Below are 23,941 nucleotides of genomic sequence, written 5' to 3'. Positions count from 1 at the left end.
TGTATTTGAAGTTCTGCATTAGCAGGGTTTATTGTTTTTGTTTTTAATATAGGAAAATTTAATTTATGTGTACTGTAGCACTCTTCAAGCTCCGTGTGAGTTGAGATTCATAAGAACTGATTATACTGGAAACTGGCTTGACGTTTTTTAACATCAGTATCAGTGCCAGTGAAGTTTATATAAAAGAGTGGATAGAATGGTTTCTTACAGCATCTATAATCCTGTCTTGTCTTTGCTTTAGAATCCATGGATTTGCGGTTTTGTTTTTTGTTTTTTTTTAAGATAACTTTTTTTTTTTTCCTGTGACTAGTTAAAAGAAGAAAATATAAAATCATTTATTCTTTTATCCTGGAAGAGTTGTATTAGTATATGGAAAACCACATGTATTAATATCTTCAGAGATCGAGTTTACCTTTAGAGATATTGGTTTGGTGTTTCAGATAGCAAAAAGAAGTGACACTAGTTTTGAAGCTTGGCTGACCTGGGTAATCATCCCATCTCCAAAACTTATTTTACTGTGTGATCTTGGGCATTTCTGAACCTTAATTTTATCTTCTATAAAATAGTATTAGTAATCCCCAAATTACAAACCTGGTGTGATGATCCAAGATGGTGTGTGAAATCTAAATGTTACATAGCAACTGGCATGTAATATATATTTAGAAAAGGTTGACTCATTATTAGAAACAGTGATAGATTTTTAAGGCAAAAAGTTCAGTAAATTCAATGAAAGTTTTAAGTCATATTGGCATGCATTCATAAGCATAACCAGTTTTTTTCCTGATGCTTTTTAAATAAATTTAAAAGTATTCTATGTTGTATGAAACATGAGACTGCAGTGATTTGGAAATAAATTCATTTCTTTATACTCTTGATAGACACTACTACCTTTAATTGCATAGTATATCTTCATGAATAGAACTCAAGAAAGCAAATTTTATTTGATGAAGGTCTTAGGGCTTAAGATCTGCCAGAGAATTGAGGAAATTGATAGAACTTGGTATGCTTAATCACATAAAATGACCTAAATTCAAACTTCTTGGTTAGTCATTCGAAGCCTACTATAAACTGCTCCTTTCATCTTCAAACCTACCTTCTACGAATCCACTTCTTATTACATACACTGAATTTCACTTTCTGGAATTATAAATGATTTTTTATTCGCTCAAAATGTAAAGCCTTTCCACCAAACTCATTATGTTCTCATTTCATTTGTTCTAAAAGACTTCTATCAAAGTCTTTCTATTCCAGATTCACTTACTAAAAGTATGTGCTGTTTCTCTAACCCCTATTATTATTTTCTATAGAGGTTTTATAGTATCTATCTTTCTGCATTGTAATATAATCATATTCCCTATATCTTATGTTTCCTGTTATTTTAAAAGTCTCATGAAAGTACTATCCATGCTCAATTAATCTTTGTGTCCCTGCAGTAGTGAGCAGAGATTTTATACCTAGTAAGCCAACCATACATATTTGCTGAACTGGTCATAATTCACATTTTTCAGGTCAGGATATAGGTATTGAGATGTCGTACTAATTGTTAAGTGATGAGATAGATAATTATTTATACTTGTTCAGTAACTAAATTGTGTCTGACTCTTAGTGACACTATGGACTGCAGCATGTCAGGCTCCTCTGTCCTCCAGTATCCCCTGAAGTTTGCTCAAATTAATGTCCTTTGAGTCGGTCATGCTATGTAACTATCCCATCCTCTGCCACCCCCTTCTGTTGCTTTCAGTCTTTCGTGGTATCAGGGTCTAGTATTCCTTAAAGACACAGACTGTAACTTCTTGTGTACATTTTTAATGGAGCATTACTTATATCTGTTACAGTTTTTTAAAATTTATTTTTAATTGGAGGATAATGGCTTTACAATGTTGTGTTGGTTTTTGCCATATAAAAATGTGGATCAGCCATAAGTGTACATATGCCCCCTCTCTCTTGAACCCCCTCCCACCCCCACGCCATCCCTCCCTTCTAAGTTGTCACAGAGTACCAGATTGAGCTCCCTGTGTTTTTCAGCAACTTCCTACTAGCTATCTGTTTTACATATGGTAATATATATGTTATATAACATATATGCTTTATATATATATCACATATATATGTTTCAGTGCTACCTCTCTCATTCCATCCCACCCTCTCCTTCCCCCACTGTGTTCACAAGTCTGTTCTCTATGTCTGCGTCTCTACTCCTGCCCTGAAGTAGGTTCTTCAGTACCATTTTTCTAGATTCCATACATACGTGTTGCTGTGCTTCATCAGTTCAGTCGTGTCCAACTCTTTGCAATCCTATGGCCTTTAGCCTGCTAGGCTCCACTGTCCATGGAATTTTCCAGGCAAGAATACTGGAGTGGGTTGCCATGCCCCTCCTCCAGGGGATCTTCCCGACCCAGGAATCCAACTGGGATCTCCTGCATTGCAGGTGGATTCTTTACCAGCCAAGCTACGAGGGAAGCCCATATGTGTGTTAATATATGATATTTTTTCTCTTTTTGACTTACTTCACTCTGTATAACAGTCTCTAGGTTCATTCACCTCACTTCCTGTACAAATAATATTGAAGAGCTTAAAGTTTGCGATTAAGCTATAACTTCAATCAATGAATTTCATATATGGAATACAAAAATAGAACTCCATTTTTAAGTTTTTTTTTTATAAAAGATCTGACATCAATATAAAGAACTTTAAGTTAAACCTTAAACTTACAACTTCACATTTGTAATTGCCAATAATGACTACTCAGCATTTTCACAGAGACAGCAAAGCATTATTGTTTCCAGTCTTTTAAACCTTAAGGAAAACATGGTAATTGAAAAAAGATTTTAAATGCAGGTAAACTGACCAGAATCATAACTTCAAGTAATTCCACCACTCATTGTCAGAGTGGACTTTTTGGTAGAGTCCTGTATCTCTTTGGTTGTTAGTTTTTCTTTTTTTTTTTCATTTTTTATTTGAAAATGAGGATTATAGCACACAGCCTGCCTACTCAGTAGGTTGTTGAGAAGATCAACCATGATTATATATGCAATGGATTTTGTAAAATCTTGCATTGCTTGTGTATATAAATAGCATCATTGATTATAATTCACATTTCAGTCTTTTGAAAGAAAGCTTTATATCAGTGTGGGAAGGGTCCCAGTGCAACTGGACATGTCTTCTGTGTTCCTCCAGTTCTATAAACCTTGTACTCAACAAGTGACATGCTGTCAAGCTCACAAATTGCATTTCAGGGAAAAAGCTCAGGACTGACCTTGTGTATACTTTCCTGGTCCATCTGTATCCAGCACGGGCAAACTTTTCTCGGAACTGTTTAGCTAAGCAGTAGCTGTTGGTCACACCTCCTGCTTTCTGTTTTTCAGGCCCCAAAGGGTCAAGGTTGGAGTTCTTTCACTGGGGCAGGAAGCAAGGCTCATGCAGCTTCACTGGCCACGTTCTGCTACACCGTGGAGCTGGTGCCCTTGGGGGACCAGTGCGTTGCTAGAGGCCAGATATTGTGTGTTCTCTCTCCTCTTTCTGCAAATAAACACTGACCTACTGAGGCCTGCTGCGCTGCTGTTTGACTCTGGGGCCTCGTACACTTGTCTCTTCCCCAGATGGCACTTCTCTGCCTTTCAACCCGGGCTGCACTTGTTATGTTCTGTCCTGGGGCACAACCTGACCACTCTGTGAAACTACAGCATTTTATTTATCATCATTCTGGAGGTATTTTTATACAGTCTGTGCTACAACTTCTCTGTATTGTTGCAGATAAAGTAGATATTCAAGTAATTTTTTTCGGGAGCAAAAATAAATCCTATCTCATTTTGATAGAAACCAGCCTTTGTAGTTTTGCATTAATTCCTACTGATGACATGAGAGAGAAATGGCAGTTTTGCTTCTGAAAGCAGACTTGGCTTTGTGAAAAGAGCTTTGGTTTGCCAAACCAAAGGATATGTGTGGAGGACTGGTGAGATATGAGGTTTGTTTGGTGTTCAGGAATAGTTTTGTATTTCTGAATTTTGCCTGTGTAATGAGTGACATATAAGTAAAAGAAAACAAGATGAAGGTCAAGGGGACTGAAAAGTTGGAGGAATATGAAATGACCCACTTTGCTTTCTTCATTTTCATACCTCCCTCGGTTGCTTAAAAACATCTATGTTGAGTAACATGGGTACAAAAACACACAATCACTGCTCTATTTGATTTTTACTTCAAAATAGTGATAAGTTGATGTGGTTGTGAATAATAGCTATGACTGGGGGTAAGTGACAGAATCTCCCAACGAGAAGGCTCTTTGTGAATTATTTTAACAACCCATTGCTAGTTGCTTCTCTACACCATTGATTTATGAAGAGATAGATGAGTTGCTTGCTCTCTGTTTGCCATAGACATATCTATAGAGTTTGTCTATGTGAGTAGATTGGGAGTATTAAAGATAGTTCAGGAACTGTAGAAACTGTACCAAGAAGAGGAAGAACTAATTGCATAACAAACATCAGGAGTCACATTTAATAACCTGGCATAGAGGTTTCAATAGAAAAGCGATGGATTACCCAACAGTCTCAAGAGGAGAATTTGCTGTTGAGCAGACATCTCTCTTCTTCTGGGAGAGTGAATGTTAGGCTAATAAGAATAATTATAATATTCTGATAATGAGGCATAATATCATAACTAGTAAACCCAGTGGGATTTTGTGTGCCAAGGGTTTATTTATAATGGAGATGAAAAAAGAAGCCCTGTGGGGAGAAATTAAGGATGAGAAAGCAAAATGACAGAGACTGGATCTCCATATTGTAAGTATGCCAGGTTTATCTATCTATTGGTTTATGTATCTTGATTGAGCTAGTTCAATAAAAGGGTTTCTTTTTGAGGCTAGGGTTTCACTCAATGGTATTAAAGTAAAAGTAGTTCCTCCTTTATTTCCTCTCTCAATTGGGGGATGAAAACTGGTTGCATATGAAATGACTTGGGAACAGTTATTTCCTAGAATTTTAATTTGAACCTATGATTTGAAGTCTCGAGGTGGTGTGTTTTGGGCGCAAGGTTATGGCCAGGATTCCTGTCGACGACGGGAAGAGTACACAGTTTGTTCAGTAGTGTGCAGTAACACTTAGGCTGTTCTGCAGGTTTAGGTGGCCTGTGACTTGCTGCTTCACAGCTCTCTAAAAGATTGCTTGAAGTTGAACCTTACTGGTATTTTTTCCAGTGATAAGTTTTTCAGGTAGACAAATGCCCCTGTTTTGTGATGTTCAGCAATTTTTATATAAGCACTGCTCAAAGGTGCTAGGTAGGATATTATTCAAGGCCTTAGAGCATCTTATCCAATCAGTGTATGTATGCAGTGCAGCTAACTGCAAATAAGAGTTTCATGAAGGATTTACTTTTTATTGCTATACCTTGTATCATTGCAAAATCCAAATACATCAGATAAATAATTAATAACATAAAAGTCTTTATTAAATTCTAAAACCTTATAGACATATGTCAGTATAGAAGACGTGTGACTTTTCAATTGCTAGTGTTTTTACTGTACTGTAGCCACGTGCGTCACTTGGAATACCTAATACCTGCCTAATAAGTGCTGTGTTTGTTGGTTATCTGATACCTCCTAGAAGTTTGGGGAAGGAATTTAGTGTTGCAGTATTGAAGGATGAAATTTCAAGCCTCCTTTTATTTATTGTGATAATAAATGATATAACTCTTCATCAGTGACAATAATGAAATCTTACAGAGCTAATTCAATTCATAAAACATGATATGTGGATGCTAATACAGGTTTTAGTTTTTTTCTTCTTTTGGAAAGATAGTACCATTTTGACAAACCATCTGAGGATGCTGTAAGTTGTGAGAAATCTTCCACCACCTAACCTATGGTATGTCGGCTCCTTTGTCTGATAGGCATGTTCTACAACAGTACCCTTCCCCGGCTGCCAAGTTGTGTCATAACTCTCAATTTTGTGTGTGTGTGTGTATATATATATATATATATTTTCTGACTTATACCATGCCATAGTGCCATCCTCTCTCTAAAACAGCCAAAGCCTCTTCAAGTTATTGCCAATTTTTCTTATTTCCTTCCCTCTCATAGTAGTACATCACAAGTATGGTTGTTTCTTCCTTTCTTAAATCTTTTGTGTCTGTCCTTTTCTTTCTACTTTGCCCCTGCTTGGTCTAAGATCCTTACAGCCTCATTCACAGTTCATTAAGAGCCCATTGACAGGACTTTATGCTTCAGTCCATGACAGTATTCCATGCAAGTTATTCCCTGCTTCACCATCCTTCAATTGTCTTATATCGCCTGTACCACATTTACTACCTACTTGCCCAGTCTAATGTACTTTTCCATCTTTATCTCTCAAAATATCATTACATCGATCATTGATTCCCCCAAAATTGGTTTGCTGAAACATGCCATATGGAGTCTAGACTATCACCATGCTTTTAGTCATTCAATACCTTCTGCTCCTCTTTTAAAATATATTTTAATTTCCCCCATCTTCAATGGCTAACCTCAAGTCTTATCTCTTCTGTAAAGTCTTGCAAAATCCATCAGTAGTGGCCCAACAAAAGTTTCATTCATAGTAGGCTTTAAATACAATAAGATGGGAGACTAGGTGAATTTGTTACATGGAGAGTGACTAATAAACCTGTATTTTTTCACTCCTCTCTTTCCAACATATGTCTCAGAATGAGAATGCACTTCTCGTTTAACCTTCTAGGTAACTATCTCAAGGACTTTTAAAGGCTTAGAGACCCAGAAGTAATTTGCAAATTACAGTTAGTCTAAAAGTGGAAACCTAATTGATTAAAATTGCATTACACTGGTGAGGAAGTGAATGAGGGCTGAGTGGACTCAGTGCTCTCATGGGATATCCTGGGTAATCCTAACCTTTAAAGTTGAATTTGATGCCAAATACATTCTTGTGTATTATATTTAACAACTTTAACAGGTCCATAAATAGAGTATTAGCTAGAATTATCAGTCTTTTGCTTTCATGCAGTCTGAGCTATCAATGATGTCTGAACAGAGTGTCATTATAACACTCTTGGTTTTGTTGTTCAGTATTAGCCTAGTAGTAGTTTGTCTTTCGTGAAAAATTTCTATTAAAATTAGTTTCTGTCCTTGGTTTTAATATTTTTGAAATTCAGACTATATTTTCTTTGAGTTTTTTATTGTGTTTTTTAGAACAAATGATTTTTCTTAACAACAAAGCTTAAACTGTGTGCAATTAGTTTGACATTGTACTGAAATCCCTGTACATTTTTGATGTACTAAGATGTAGAAAGATGAACATTCATAGCTTTCCTTTTCTTCGAAAAGGCTAATTCATGGTAAGTAGACTGAAACATGCAGCTGGGGTGATAAGGGTAGGAAAATGTTTTTGTTTTCAATGTGAAAAAAGAGGTCTAAGAATGATTAGTGCTAAGAATGACTCATGTAGGGCAGAGTTGTCAAGTGTGACCTAGTTTTATTTACAGCAACTGAGTTTATCAAGTTTTCCAGGGAAACTAAGCACAACTGATGGAGTGTGAAGACCAAACTGGGTTAAATCTCCTCCAACAAGAGACTTACTACCCTAACTCCTCTCCCCTGCTCCCTGCAGAAACTGCTGTCCATTTGGTGGTAAGGTTGATGCTTCATTTGTGATACATTATAAACGGTGGCGTTTGAAAGGGGGATTTTGTGCATGTATTTCTGTACCTGTTGCTGCTTTTCTTTAATACAGACTATATCAACTAATGAAAGTGAAATAGACCCTCAACACACACGTGTGTCCTTGGCCAAAATTTGGAGAATGAAAGTTGGAGGAGTATGTAGACTAGAGTGATGCATTTGGTTTTTTTTGTTAATAAGTACTGTTGTCACTCCAGTATTCTTGCCTGGAGAATCCCCGTGGACAGAGGAGCCTAGCATGGGGTTGCAAAGAGTCGGACATGACTGAGTGGCTAAGCACACACACATTGTTGTCGTAAAACTGTAATATAAGGTGTACTACTTTTCATGGTAGACACTGTATAATTGTACTAAATTGCATCTCTTGCTTCTATCATTCTAATGGTAAATTTCTGTATCTGCAACACGAAGTAGATAGTGCTGTATAAACAAATGCTACATACTGTTGGGAGTCCTACATTTAAAGAAAGCTACTTATGAATCCTTTGATAAAGTGAAATTTTTGGTAATCTAAAAATATTGTATTTAATATACCCTAGAACTTCAGACTTCTCTAATAGATTTGTATAAACCTTGGCTCTAAGGTCATTGCTAAAGGTTAATTTTAATAAAATTTACATAGTCACATATATAATGACATCAACATATTGCTAGTTTCCAAACAATAACTTGTATGAGTCAAGCATCATTAGGGTGGCATTTCAGTACACTGATAATGCTCTCAAATTCTCAAATGGGTTCATAATTTAAATTTAAGTAAAGAAATCATAAAAATACTAAACAGAATATAGATACACCATTAACCTTGACATGACTATTGCAGATAATTTCTCAAGTTTAAGTTGTGTGCATATATACACAGATGCGTGACCATAAACATATACTGGTGAATATACATGTATACAGAATTACTTTTCTAGTGCTTTCTGGAACTTTGCATTACAGGCAAATTATGTAAAATGTGGATAATGAATACACAACTGTATATATATTTAATACCATTTAAAATAACTTATATGCAGAATACATCATGAGAAACTCTGGGCTGGGAGAAGCACAAGCTGGAATCAAGATTGCTGGGAAAAATCTCAATAACCGCAGATATGCAGGTAACACCAGCCTTGTGGCAGAAAGTGAAGAGGAACTAAAAAGCCTCTTGATGAAAGTGAAAGTGGAGAGTGAAAAAGTTGGCTTAAAGCTCAACATTCAGAAAACGAAGATCATGGCATCCGGTCCCATCACTTCATGTCAAATAGATGGGGAAACAGTGGAAACAGTGTCAGACTTTATTTTTTTGGGCTCCAAAAATCACTGCAGATGGTGATTGCAGCCATGAAATTAAAAGACGCTTACTCCTTGGAAGGAAAGTTATGACCAACCTAGATAGCATATTCAAAAGCAGAGACATTACTTTGCCAACGAAGGTCCATCTAGTCAAGGCTATGGTTTTTCCAGTGGTCATGTATGGATGTGAGAGTTGGACTGTGAAGAAAGCTGAGCACCGAAGAATTGATCCTTTTGAACTGTGGTGTTGGAGAAGACTCTTGAGAGTCCCTTGGACTGCAAGGAGATCCAACCAGTCCATTCTGAAGGAGATCAGCCCTGGGATTTCTTTGGAAGGAATGATGCTAAAGCTGAAACTCCAGTACTTTGGCCACCTCATGCAAAGAGTTGACTCATTGGAAAAGACTCTGATGCTGGGAGGGACTGGGGGCAGGAGGAGAAGGGGATGACAGAGGATGAGATGGCTGGATGGCATCACTGACTCGATGGATGTGAGTCTGAGTGAACTCTGGGAGTTGGTGATGGACAGAGAGGCCTGCTGTGCTGCGATTCATGGGGTCGCAAAGAGTCAGACGCGACTGAGCGACTGAACTGAACTGAAAATATGTATTTTAATATTTATCTTGAGTTCTTTGTATTTCACAGCTCTCTGCAGTTAACTTGCATTTCTTTATTTAATAAAATTTTTTGAAATAGACTAGGTATAAAATATTTACTGAATTCTTGTTGCAAATCCAGGAGAAAAACTTTTCATTTTAAAAAGAAAACCAAACATTTAATTAACTTTTAAATGTATTTTTCTCTTGGAAATTCACTTCAATGTTATTATTATTTTGCATGCCAATATATAAGTGCTGGCATTTATTTTAGCTTCACCCTAAAATAGAATGTTTGGTGTATTGAGTTACATTTGGCTATAATTCATCACTTGAGTAGTTAAAGAGAAATTTTATTCTTTTTTTTTAATCCCTGCCACGACAACTTTGTGTCAAAATGCCAGTTAGTTTTGTCAGGGACCAGGATGGAGGTTAAGAAATTGGAAACATTTCTGCTGGCAGGTTCACTATTCATTTCTGACAGCCGGCTGGTACAATATTGAGTGCTTTAATTTATTGAAGTTGCTGTTCGGATAATAACAGTCGTACACTCTTCTACATGGAACCTATTTGAACATTTTTTTTATATCTGTTTGGACACAGTTCATAGCTTTTTAATAAAACATTGCACCTTCCTCTTTTTAAACTGTAATATAAATGATAGGTAAAACCATTAACTAACTTAAATTCAAGATTCACTTTTAACACTTGCAAAAATTATAGGATATCAAACTAAAAACATTTTTAATGTATGATAAAGTGAATTTTTGTTTGGTTTCCTTATATCATCAAACTCTAGCTATTTTAATAGGTTTTAACATGTAGACACCTATTTTTAAAGCCCACTTATTTGATAACAAAATTACTATCTGCTATTTTTTTTTTTTTTTTGCAAGAGATGAAACAAAATCTTTAGATGTGCTGATGACTTGGATGATTGATGGGAACCAGAGCTAAGATGGTCAAAAATTGAGTCTGAGCCATCACTTTACAAAGAGCCAAGGTCAAGACAGGGGAACCAAGGTAAGTTCATACATGCAAAGTCAGAAATAAAAGCATGTGTGAGCAGCAGGCACAATTTTTAAAAGGAATTCGGGAAGAAGATTCTGGGTTAAAGAACGGCGTCGAAGTTTAGGACTTATCTTTATGGGCTACTGGTTAGAGGTGCATGGATGGATTAAGTTATCATAATGGTAAAACCTCAGGCATTATTCTATTTGGTAGATCTTGTTTTGTTCAGGCAATATACATAAAATTTTTTTTCATTTCTAATTATTAGTAAAGCTAAGAAAAACTATCCAATTTTGTAGAGCATGTTGGTAAACATCTTTTCAGTAATAACTTGAGAATTTTGCAAAAGGCTCAATTTGAAATTATCAAACTTGAAATTCATTAACTAATACATTCACAGTCTTTATTTTGATGTAATATCTGAATCATTAACACTGTTCACTATTAGGTGATGGGATTTTCATAGATTTTTAACTATACATGTTGAGTTTTACAGACTTTAATGTATAGAATTTGTAGTTAGGTTAGGAACTGCTGTATTCTGGCAAATACAGATAGGTATGTAAGCAACTATATTGCTTGTCATTAGTGCTGCTGCTGCTGCTGCTAAGTCGCTTCAGTCGTGTCCAACTCTGTGCGACCCCATAGACTGCAGCCCACCAGGCTCCTCTGTCCATGGGATTTTCCAGGCAAGAGTACTGGAGTGGGGTGCCATTGCCTTCTCTGCATTAGTGGTGAGGAATATTCTAATCATGGCATTCAATTAATGTTAGGAATGAAGAACATTGTTGCTAATCAAGGGACCTTAAGTTTTCACTTGCTGTCATTTACCATACAAGACTAAGTCTTTTGAGACGATCTAGTAGTAGGAAGGATCTTTATCGGTGATTCCCACAGTGTGGGTCCCTAGACTAGTAGCATCAGCATCACCTTGGAATGTCTTAGAAATGCAGATTCCTAGGCCCCTCTTGGTACCTACTGGGTCAGTAACTGCAGTGGAGACCTGGTAACTCTGATGTATATTTAAGTCTGTGAACCATTGATCTGCATAAATGGAGACCTTATCTATGAAAGGGAGCGTGGGACCAATTATGACATAAGAAAGCCCAGAGATAAATCCACACACCTATGGACACCATATCTTTGACAAAGGAGGCAAGAATATACAAAGGAGAAAAGACAATCTCTTTAACAAGTGGTTCTGGGAAAACTGATCAACCACTTGTAAAAGAATGAAACTAGAACACTTTCTAACACCATACACAAAAATAAACTCAAGATGGATTAAAGATCTAAACGTAAGACCAGAAACTATAAAACTCCTAGAGGAGAACATAGGCAAAACACTCTCTGACATACATCACAGCAGGATCCTCTATGACCCACCTCCCAGAATATTGGAAATAAAAGCAAAAATAAACAAATGGGACCTAATTAAAATTAAAAGCTTCTTCACAACAAAGAAAACTATAAGCAAGGTGAAAAGACAGCCTTTGGAATGGAAGAAAATAATAGCCAAATGAAGCAACTGACAAACAACTAATCTCAAAAATACACAAGCAACTCCTGCAGCTCAATTCCAGAAAAATAAATGACCCAATCAAAAAAATGGGCCAAAGAACAAAACAGACATTTCTCCAAAGAAGACATACAGATGGCTAACAAACACATGAAAAGATGCTCAACATCACTCATTATCAGAGAAATGCAAATCAAAACCACAATGAGGTACCATTTCACGCCAGTCAGAATGGCTGCGATCCAAAAGTCTACAAGCAATAAATGCTGGAGAGGGTGCGGAGAAAAGGGAACCCTCTTTAACTGTTGGTGGGAATGCAAACTAGTACAACCACTATGGAGAACAGTGTGGAGATTCCTTAAAAAACTGGAACTAGAACTGCCATACAACCCAGCAATCCCACTGCTGGGCGTACACACCAAGGAAACCAGAATTGAAAGAGACACGTGTACCCCAGTGTTCATTGCAGCACTGTTTATAAAAGCCAGGACATGGAAGCAACCTAGATGTCCATCAGCAGATGAATGGATAAGAAAGCCATGGTACATATACACAATGGAGTATTACTCAGCCATTAAAAAGAATACATTTGAATCAGTTCTAATGAGGTGGATGAAACTGGAGCACCAGAAAGAAAAACACCAATACAGTATACTAACGCATATATATGGAATTTAGAAAGATGGTAACGATAACCCTGTATGTGAGACAGCAAAAGAGACACAGATGTATAGAACAGTCTTTTGGACTCTGTGAGGGCTCTGTGGGATGATTTGGGAGAATGACATTGAAACATGTATAATATCATATGTGAAACTAATCGCCAGTCCAGGTTCGAAGCATGATACAGGATGCTCGGGGCTGGTGCACTGGGATGACCCAGAGGAATGGTACGGGGAGGGAGGTGGGAGAGGGATTCAGGAGGGGGAACACTTGTACACCCGTGGTGGATTCATGTTGATGTATGGCAAAACCAATATAATATTGTAAAATAAAAAAAATATATATATACACAAAATGGTGAAATAAATGAATTAAAAAAAAAATGAAAGCAAGAAAATTCTCAGTGGCTCATCTCTCCTAAATGATGCAGAGAAAATTCTTCATTCAGGAAAAAAAATCCAGTGATCCAGCCAAAATTGAAGAAAGGGATTGGGAAGGCGAAGGCTTCCACATGGCAGTGTGTGAACCACCAAAGTCAAAGGGAGCAGAGATTCAAGTCAGGTGGTGAGCAGGGGACGGGTTTTAGTGCCTCTGTAAACATGGCAGGTTGTGATCCATGAGCAAAAATCCAAAAGGGCAAATTGAAAGAAAAAACCTCTCTGCTTTTCCTTTCTCAGAGCATCTTACTGCTTAGCATTCTTGGTAACGATTCATCTGTTTCCTTCTTGTCAACATGCTGACAACCAGCACCCATCAACACTTATTCCTGTTTCCTTGTTTTTCTCTCTTTTGTTTTTCATTCTAAAATCTTCTTTATCCCAAATCAGAGTTTCAGGTTCTAAGAAAATTACCTGTCACCATAGCAGAGATGTTTTAAAAAATAAATACATATTCCACAATTCAAAGCTGTATAATATATTGCAAATCCTCTGAATCAAGGATTGTTTTTCCACTTTTGATTTATGCATTATCTAAAAGACTTTTAAACTGACAAAAATGTAGTGATACAGGGGAGTGTGAATGGAATGGAGTTAGCACTGTAAAATAAGTTACTGTTTTCCGCTCTTTTTCTGTACTTTCCTTTATTCTCTTTTCTCAAATTCTTCCTTTCTCTTGTTCACACATGCTTACTTCTTGTAACTCTGGGGATATTATCTTTAGTTTTCACACCATTATCTCATGTTGTTTGTTTCTCCCCCTTTTTCAACTTTTCTGTTTTAAAATGAGCATTTTTCCCAGTTCTTTTTTGCTGCATTGTCTCATTCCCTCATTCACATATTCATTATCTCTTCATGTCCCTGTTCCTTCATCTTCATGCCTTTCTCCCGGCTGGTTGTCTGTGCTCTTTCAGCTGGGTCTTACTTAACTGTCTTTTGATCTCGCCCTTCTCAGAACCTTCTGTGTGTGTGTGTAGCAGAAGTTCTCAAACAGTTTTGCTAAATAACAACCAATGAGTGAGTCTCTTATTTTGCCTGCTATGAAAACTGAAGGAATATCTACCCAACTCCACCTCTGACACTTTTGTCATTCTGCACATTTTCACCATGGGGTCTGGGAGGGAAGCTGAGGTGTGGTTTGCATCAGCCTGAAGAGTGGAATCCATTTATAGCTGAATGTTCTCTCTCAGTTCTCATATATACACATATACTTGGACATCACTATGCTTTATATTTAGCATAAATGTTGATGTTGGGCTTCCTTGGTGGCCAAGTTGCTATAGAATCTGCCTGCAGTGCAGGAGACCCTGGTTCATTCCCTGGGTCAGGAAGATGTTAGCTTGTATCTTCATTTTCTTTACTTTGTCCTTTCCAGTTTGTATCCCATGTGTATCGTTAGACTAGGCAGAATCAAAATATACATGAGATCCTCTTAAAGCCCACTATTTCTGGGAGCATTGGATATTATTTGATGAACAATCTACATGGACTTTAAGTGCCTGAAATGTAACAACAGGAGCAATAAAATGTGAGCTATATAGGAATGGTTTCCTGATGGGCATTATACACTATTTTTTGTATTAGCTCAAGAACAGACTCCAAAACAGTTGTGGAATTTCTTGCCTACAGGTAGTTTCTGGGGCTTCAGATAATGAATTACAGTTGAGGGATTAAAATGAGAGACTTGCATCAAGGATCTTTCTTGGCTCACCTCCCTTTGCAGAGAAGGAACTGAAGTCTAAGAACAGTCTCCGAGTGGGATCAGAAAGAATTACATTCTTCCTGCTCTTTCAGCCTGGAGCAGTTGGTAAAGCTATTTGGAAATTTGGCTTCCAAAGCTAGCCAGAAGTCTTCAGGTTATGTTTCAATTATTCTTACTAAATTCCCCAAAACTTATTCTACTTTGGAGGGATCAGAGATACTGGCTCGTGCATATCTCTTCTTGCTTTTGCTGCTGTCATGATAATATCTTTCTTAATCACCCCTAGTTTGCAAGATGTTGAACAAAAGATATAAGAAAATCATATTTCTCTCATATTCATAATATTAGATGAACACACACTCACTCTAAATTGCCTTTTGCCAAATTCTCAAGAAGAAAAAAAACTGCTTTATTTTTATTATTTTTGCATCTTTGTTTTCTTTCATTTTATTTCTTCTGAGTGAGGATATAAAAGTAGATTGCCCTAAAATCTCTAAACCATAAAAATGAAGTCATATATACTACTGCGGCACATGAAAGAAACGAGGGTGATAATAGTGACGATAATTATCGACCAGAATTTACTGAATGCTTTTGTGATGCCCCTAACAAGAAGTACTCACGCAAAACAGCAAGGCAGAAATAGTTATCCTGAATTTATGTAGAACGAAACTGCATCTCCACATGATTAAGTGACTGGCTGAAGGCTTCACACATGTGAGATTCCTGTGTTCCTTTTGTGAAGCAATTTGGAAAACATCAGAAGAAAGAGCGAAATGCTTGCAGAGAACATTATTGGGAAATGTCTTATCAAAGACACATTGTAAAGTTTGCAGAAAAGAATTTGAGAGACTAATGATGATTTTGAAACACTGTAATTTCTTCTCTAAAATGAAAATTGGCCCACTATGTGTACGAGTATGGCAACATCTTGTTTATGAGGTATTCAGCCTGCTAACAACTGGGGTTCACCAACTTGAACTCATGTGCAAAATCAAGTATTCTGTTGCAAAATACGTATTACCTCTTTGGCTCCAAAACATTACTTTTGTATTGGGAGTAATAGATAAAAATTAGAATAGGGAGGTAAAGGTAATATACTAACATGGAATAGATTCAGAAGTATAGAATAGTTTTGAAAGCACTGCAGTGTGTTTTTTGGTCATATTTTACAAACAATCTTATGGAATAATCAGAATTTATACATGTGGAAATTGAAAATATGAATAGCTAAAAATAAACTTAAGTGGTGGACCTGGAATAAGAATCTAGATCCCCTGATATCGTCTGTTGTGTTCTTCAAAAAATTTGATGACCATGAGCCATCAAGAAAAGATCAAGTACAGTGTTTCAGTTGTTTGTTATCCCAAAACATAGTGGCTTAGAATAGCAGCAAGCAGTCATTTGCTCATATGATATTTTGCAATCTGGGCATGACCCTGGAGGGGGCTCATCTCTGAGCCCCGCAATGTCCCTGGGGAATATCCACGGTGAATATCCCAGAATATCCACCGAATGTCAGCTGGCTCCACTAAATTGAGACTGGAGAATCCATTCATAAGGTGCTTCACTCTTAGGTGTGCCAAGTTGATTTTGGCTGTTGACTGGAAGGTCATCTAGGCCCGTCAGTCAGGGACCTCAGACCTTCTTGTTGGCTCCCCATGAGATGCAAGGTGCCTCATGGGGGTTCCTGGCTTCCTATGCAGCACAAAAGCAGAAGCTGCTAGGCCTTCTTAAGTGTTAGGCCTAGAGCTAGCAGAATATCAAGTTTGCAGCATTCTTCTGGTTAAAGCCAATCACAGAGCTAGTCCAGACTTCCAGACTCAAGAGGAGGAGACTCCACAAGTGCACAAAAAAATTGAGGGTGGGGGGTTGCAGGCTCTTGAGGACCACTGATGTAACTGACTGTTACGTCACATACACGTTAGAGCATTCAGATTAAGAAGGACAGATGTCGTATACCGTTTAGAAAGGTTTCTAGAGAGTCAGGTATTTACAAAAATAAACTTTAGTTAATGGAAAATATTCATTACTTCCTCCAACGAGCCAGGTAAAAGAATCCACTGTAATTTGAAAAGGGTTCTAAAATAATCTGTCTTAACTATTTTTTCCTTTTAGCAGTTTGTTATCTGATTTCGGATAGAGCTTTTCAGTGAGGATGATGGATTACCCATTGCTTAGTGTTGGATCTTCTTTGTGAGAATGTCCAAGGTTTTCCAGCATTCTCTACTGGACGTAGACAGTCCTGAGTACAGCCTGTCATTCACATTTCTATGTCACCCTAAAGAAATCACTTATATTTCATAAACACGTTTTTGAAGAAGAGCCAAGAAGATACCTCAAAAATGAGATGTTGGTTAGTGTGTTATGTATTTAACTCTATTCAGCAAGTGGAGCCTGCAGTTCTATTAAGAATCGAAAAATCAACTATTGTCACCAACTTTGCAGCTGGGAAAGATAGTGGAGTTCTTTCCAGGTAAATATATAGGCTGGCCCTGAAGTAGTTTGATCAAGAATTTGAATACTTATTTGCCAACTAAATAAAAAAATACCCTACTGCTCCCTGAGTAAGACTGGCCTCCTTCATGGGATATTTATCAAATGCTATGGCTCCCTTGCTAACATCGCCTTACAGTGGTCTAGTCATTCTTTAAATCATAAATAAGAATCTCTGGAGTGTTTCAAGGCAGAGCAAATCAAATATAACAGAACTTAAAAAGCAAGAATTTTCCCATTTATTCTTCTACCAATCTTGTGAGCAGGAAAAGAATTGACACTAAACTAAACCCTCTGCTGCAAAAGCTCCTTCCTTTAGCAGCCAGGCTAAGAAGCAAGAGGACCAAATAGCTATGAGGAACACTTTTCTCTAAGAATGAGAAAAGTATGACACCTTCGTCTCAAGTAATCTGTAGACCAGGAAATGTGAAGATTCTCAGAGCAGTTAAATGGGAGCCAAGAAACTAATTTGAGAGAAAAATTGTCTTCTGGAGTGTGTGACCAGACTGCTCAAGTTCACATGTTTCATCCTTGAGTGTCTTGAAGTTTTGTCCTTTTTACTTTTATTGTTTTGCCTAGCAATATAAGAGACATGTAGCTTAATTCCAGATGCTATTAGGAAAAAAAAAAGAGTTGTTATTTGCGCTGATGCAGAAATCCTGAGGGTTATATTTGCCTTTTAGAAGCCTTAAATCTCACTGTCCCCACTCCATGATTTCCATTGCACTTTGTCCCTCTGCCTTATACCTGGTTCCCTAGATGACAGGTGTGGGTAAAACTGCTCTGACCACTTGATGTTTATGCAGAAATTATGTAAGTAAAATAAAATTCTCAGCCACCATTTACTGCACATGACTCTGACAACTCTCATTTTCTGTGTCTGCAAAGGTCTGGCACTTTTGTTACTTAGGCAATTTACAAAGAGGAATCACGTTCCCCTGAAACATCTGATTAGGAAGTGTTAATTAAGGCTTTATGTGATTCACAATTAAGTCTCTAAATTTAACATCATGTATGTCTAAATAAATGTTACCCTTGCTGTCTTGCCTTACTGTTGAGAGGACTGCTTGTGAATTAATGCTCTTGAATCTTGGGAACCTGTCTCCTTCTGCCCCAGGACAAAATGTTATTTTAGTGTGCTCCTTATTTATTGCTTCTCTTCTCCACTCCACCTAATCAGTATCCTGTTTATTTTCTCCTTGCTGATGTCCTGTGTCTGCAAACAATTCATTTTGTAAAATTTCTGTGAAATCTGAGAGTCTGAAAATGATCGAGAATATCTTTAACCACTTTAACTTTCTGTAAGTCTTATGCTATGTGGGCATATCTTAGTTTAGGGTTATTTTCCCTCAGCATAGATATTCTACTGATTTTTAGCATATGATTTAATAATTAGTTGTGCAATTCTTATTCATACATGTTTCTTTTTTCTTCCCAGAAGCCATCAATGGGGATTGTTTGGTTTGTTTTGCATGGCACTTGGTGGACTCGTTAATTTTATATTAATATTTCTTCAGTTACATAGTATTTTCCAGTAACATTTCTTAGAATTGTTCATACCTTTTCACATTTACTTTTCTTTCCACTTAAATTCCTATGGAAAAGGTTTATATTTATTAACTGATTCTCTAAATTCCGTAGTGTTTCATTCATATTTTCTATTTGATAAGTTTTGCGCTGATTATTAGTAAATGATTTGTGTGGTCTTCCAAACTATTTCTGTTACAGTTGTGCTGCAGCTGTTTGATTATGCAAGCTGTGGGTAAATGTCTTCATTTTTTTAGTAATATACACATTTTACAGTATTATGTCAGTATTCCCAGGTTAATATATGAGGATGTAAAGCAGCCAGTTTAAAATGAGGAATTAAATCATTGAAGCGATTATTTATAAGGAATCAGCTACACTGTTTTTTCTTATAAGATTTACTTTTAAAATCCAAAGTAGTAAGATGTTTTGTATTGGATATATACTATTCATATCTTGTGTGTGTGTGTGTGTGTGTGTGTGTGTGTGTATTGAGTATCTTTGAATAGGGGAGAGATTAGTCTGTTTTGAGATGGACCTAGCTTTGCACCCAGTGGGTCCTCTGTGCTGATATGGGTGTGACACAATATAGTGAAGTTGTTTTGAAGGTCTTGCCTTTTGTTATCTCTGTATTCAGAATAGTGGGAAAGAGTGAGGGATGGGATTCTGTGAATTGGAACCCCAGTGTGGGAGAATCACATCAAAAATTGCTAAGAATGGTAGTGCAGTATTTTGTACTTATTAATTGTGTAAAAGATGGGAGAGGTTTTTCAGGAAAGGGCTGTATAAAGATGTTTTGTTTTGAGTGATATCAGACAAGATTAAAGTTTGAAGTATTGACTTGAGTAAGCTAGGGATTGGAAAATATTTGACATCAAGTCACTACCAAATTGAGCTGTGAAACAGTTGAGTAAAAGTATATGCCTTACAAAGGTAGTGATAGTAATACTCAATTTCATTTTAACTATCGAAGCATAGATTGGAGTACAGTAAGTGGAGGAAATGAGGCTAGGGTGATTTCATAGGTCTGGAGCAGGATTGCTTTTATTTTTTTTTTTTTTTTTCTTTTCTTTTCTTTTTTTTTTTTAATTTTATTTTATTTTTAAACTTTACATAACTGTATTAGATTTGCCAAATATCAAAATGAATCCGCCACAGGTATACATGTGTTCCCCATCCTGAACCCTCCTCCCTCCTCCCTCCCCATTCCATCCCTCTGGGTCGTCCCAGTGCACCAGCCCCAAGCATCCAGTATCGTGCATCGAACCTGGACTGGCAACTCATTTCATACATGAATTGCTTTTAGCTTCAATACTTTGTCTGCAGAGCCAGCAAGGAAAGGAATGTATGATATTAAGGATAAAAGTGGTTGTGATTAGACAAAAGCTATGTTTTATAGAGTATCTTAGCAGGGTAACAGTGGACCAAGGAACAAAGTGAAATTCACCATAGTGCAGGTTAAAAAATATTGTCCTTCTTAGCAGTTTTTAAATTTTATTGATTTATTTTCGGGAGATATTGAATGTTTTTTATTGTACTAGTTCAATTAACAAAACAAAACAGAAGCTTTAGTTCCATTACTGATACTTTGTAATCCTCTATCGGTTTTTGTTTGTTTTAATAATGGAAGCAGTGATGGTTGAAATTAACTGTAAGTGCAAAGAAAGTTAGTGTTTGTTTTCTTAAAGTTTTTATCTCTGTACAAATGTTAGCAAATTTCCATTGCTTGTATTATGAGATTTTAATATGCTTTAGAATGCTTATGTGAATACCTCATTAGTGTATATACATAGATGTTTAGTTTAGATCCCAGTTTCTTGTTGTTCAGTCACTCAGTCACATCCGAATCTTTGCGACCCTATGGACTGCGACACGCCAGGCTTCCCTGTCCTTCACCATCTCCCGGAGCTTGTTCAAACTCATGACCATTAAGTAGGTGGTGCCATCCAACCATCTCATCCTCTGCTGCCCCCTTCTCCTCCTGCCTTCAATCTTTCCCAGCATCAGGGTCTTTTCCAACGAGCCAGTTCTTCCCATCAGGTGGCCAAAGTATTGGAATTACAGCTTCAGCATCAGTCCTTCCAGTGAATATTCAGATTGATTTCTTTAGGATTGACTGGTTTGATCTCCTTGCAGTCCAAGGGTGTCTCAAGAGTCTTCTCCAACACCACAGTTCAAAAGCATCAGTTCTTGGGCTCTCAGCCTTCTTTATAGTCCAACTCTCACATCTGTACATGACTACTGGAAAAATCATAGCTTTGAGTATACAGACTTTGTTGGCAAAGTGATGTCTCTGCTTTTTAATATGCTGTTTAGGTTGGCCATAGCTTTTCTTGCACAGAGCAAGTGCCTTTTAATTTCATGGCTGTAGTCATCATCTGCAGTGATATTGGAGTCCAAGAAAATAAAGTCTGTCACTGTTTCCACAGTTTCCCCATCTATTTGCCTTGAAATGGGACCAGATGCCATGACCTTAGTTTTTTGAATGTTGAGTTTTTGACTCTCCTCCTTCAACTTCATCAAAGGATTCTTTAGTTCCTCTTCGCTTTCTGCCATAAGGGTGATGTCATCTGCGAATTTAAGGTTATTGACATTTCTCCTGCAATCTAGATTCCATCTTGTGCTTCATTCAGCCTAACATTTCTCATGATGTCAGCATTTAAGTTAAATAAGCACAGTGACAATATACAGCCTTGATGTACTCCTTTCCCAATTTGGATCCAGTCCATTGTTCCATGTCTGGTTTGAACTGTTGCTTCTTGACCTGCATACAGATTTTTCAGGAGGCAGGTCAGGTGGTTTGGTATTCTCATCACTTGAGGATTTTCCAGTTTGTTGTGATCCACACTGTCAAAGGCTTTGGTATATTCAATGAAGCAGAAGTAGATGTTTTTCTGGAATTCTCTTGCTTTTTTTATGATTCAGTGGATGTTGCAATTTGATCTCTGGTTCCTCTGCCTTTTTTAAATGAAACTTGAACATCTGGAAGTTCTTGCTTCACGTACTGTTGAAGCCTAGCTGGGAGGATTTTGAGCATTACATTGCTAGAATGTGAAATGAGTGCAATTGTGCAGTGGTTTGAACATTCTTTGGCATTGCCCTTTTTTGAGACTGCACTGAAAACTGACCTTTTCCAGTCCTGTAGCTACTGCTTAGTTTTCCAAAGTAATGGCCAAAGTTGTATCCCTTTAACTGTTAAGTCTGAGTACATGATAGTTCATTCTGTTAAACATATGTCACACACAGGCATATATTGTACCTAATGGCAGTGTCTGCAGGCACTGAATGACAGAACCAGGAGTTCCTGTAGTATTTTCTCTCCACAAACGTTAACTAAACACATACTCTTGACTGGCTTAGTGCTGGGCCCTGTGGAGAAGAAATAAAGATATAGCTAGCCCTCCAGTAGAGCGCACACACTCAGGTTTTGGTGCTTCTAAGATGGGAAGATTAGTCTACTGGAAGAATTAGAGAGTTTAAGGATGGCTGCTGTTGGTGGAGGTACACTGATGTGGGGAAAAGGAGTGGGAAACATAGATAGCTAAGACCAGCAATATTCTAACTGTTGGGGTTAGGTTCTGTTTCCATTGTGTTCATTATTTGTTAAAATACCTAATTGATTAATTGCATGAAACAGTGATGCACTGGTTAAAATCATCAACAATGATTTACAAAATTTCCATTCTGTGCACCAAATAGCCTAATCAGGAAGTAGGGCAGCAGTGATGTAGCAGAGATAGAAGGAAAAAGAAGATACAGCAGCAGACAATGCCAAGAGCTCTGCAAAATTTCTGCTGTGAGTTTGAAACATCCAAGCCAATTCAGTGATGTCATTCTTCTCATTTGCATTACAAAAATATTTGCTCTATGAGGGCTGGGTTTTTTTTAGTGTATTTTTGTTTACTGCTATATCTTGGGTGCTTTGCACATAGTATGTACTTAAATTTTTCTCAGCTGTTTACCCAGCATGTCACAAAATCCTTTAGTCTTTATAAGTCAAACCTGTTGTCTCATTTTCAAAATTTAACACATATATTCCTAACAAAGAATGCATACTTACAAAAGAGCAATGTTTAGATCTTAAAGCTCTTATTTGCCTTTTGATAACAATGTGTTTAAATAGAAAATACAAATACTCCACCCCATTTTTAATGATAAGGTCCAAAAATGTTCCTGTGATGTACTTTAGAAATTGTCAAAAATAGATTTAATTAAGATTATTGGCAGGCTAAATTTATGCAGACTTTAAGTAAAACACTTAATACTTTATCTGAAGAATATAATAGCATAAATTGAAAGTAATGGGCTGCTGTAGCTGGATGAATTCTTAGAAAGTATCAAATCCAGTTCCTTCATTTCATAAATTAGGAAGCTAAGAATGAGGGTAGAAATTATAAATTGTCCAAATTACATATATTCTTAAGAGAAATCAGTTAATTGCTTTTTATAATTTCTTATGAATTAATTCTGAATCTCTAGTAAGAGAAATATTTAACCAATGTTATTGCTATATCCATTCTAAAATTTTTAATCAGTTGAAAGTTTTGTAATATTAGAGGCTTTAAAGCATTTGCTGACATAAAGTGAATTTGATCATTAAGTTTTATACATATACTAATATATTTAAAAAATTGGTAGTCTACCACTAAAATGGTTTTAAGGTATTAAAATTATAAAGTTCAGGAAAACTTTGATAAAATTTATATCAACTGAAGTAACTACTTTTATAATAAAAAATATTCCCACATAGTTTGGGTAGTTTCATTGGTAATTCTTCACGTACATAGAGAAGAAATAATACTATTTTTGCATAAGCTCTATCACTCTTTAATGAGGACAACATAAGTTTCATAACAAACCATGACCAAGTCATTAAATGAAAGGAAAATTATAAACCAGTATTTCTCATGAACATAGATGGAAAAAATCCATAACAGAATGTTAGCAAATTGAATCCAACAATGCATAAAAAGGTAAAACATCATGACCAAATTGGGTTTATCCTAGAAATGAGAGGCTAAAATAACATTCAAAAATAACTTTTAT

General features: G+C 36.7%; 1 protein-coding gene across 13 annotated transcripts in view; it reads left to right on the top strand.

The window, feature by feature from the left end:
- B3GALT1 (beta-1,3-galactosyltransferase 1) overlaps nucleotides 1-23,941 on the top strand; it is a 616,865-nt gene that overhangs the window by 77,010 nt on the left and 515,914 nt on the right. The window contains exon 2 of one of the 13 annotated variants that reach the window (XM_055572361.1): nucleotides 10,437-10,563. The exons of the other annotated variants lie outside the window; for them this stretch is intronic. The gene's annotated coding sequence lies outside the window, so the exon portion shown is untranslated. The remainder of the gene's footprint in view (nucleotides 1-10,436; nucleotides 10,564-23,941) is intronic. 13 annotated transcript variants of the gene reach the window in all.

This window comes from Bubalus kerabau, chromosome 3 (genome assembly GCF_029407905.1).
Source record: "Bubalus kerabau isolate K-KA32 ecotype Philippines breed swamp buffalo chromosome 3, PCC_UOA_SB_1v2, whole genome shotgun sequence".
Taxonomy (NCBI): domain Eukaryota; kingdom Metazoa; phylum Chordata; class Mammalia; order Artiodactyla; family Bovidae; genus Bubalus; species Bubalus kerabau.
Note: the sequence above shows the minus strand (reverse complement) of the source record. Positions and strands in the feature narration are given on the sequence as shown.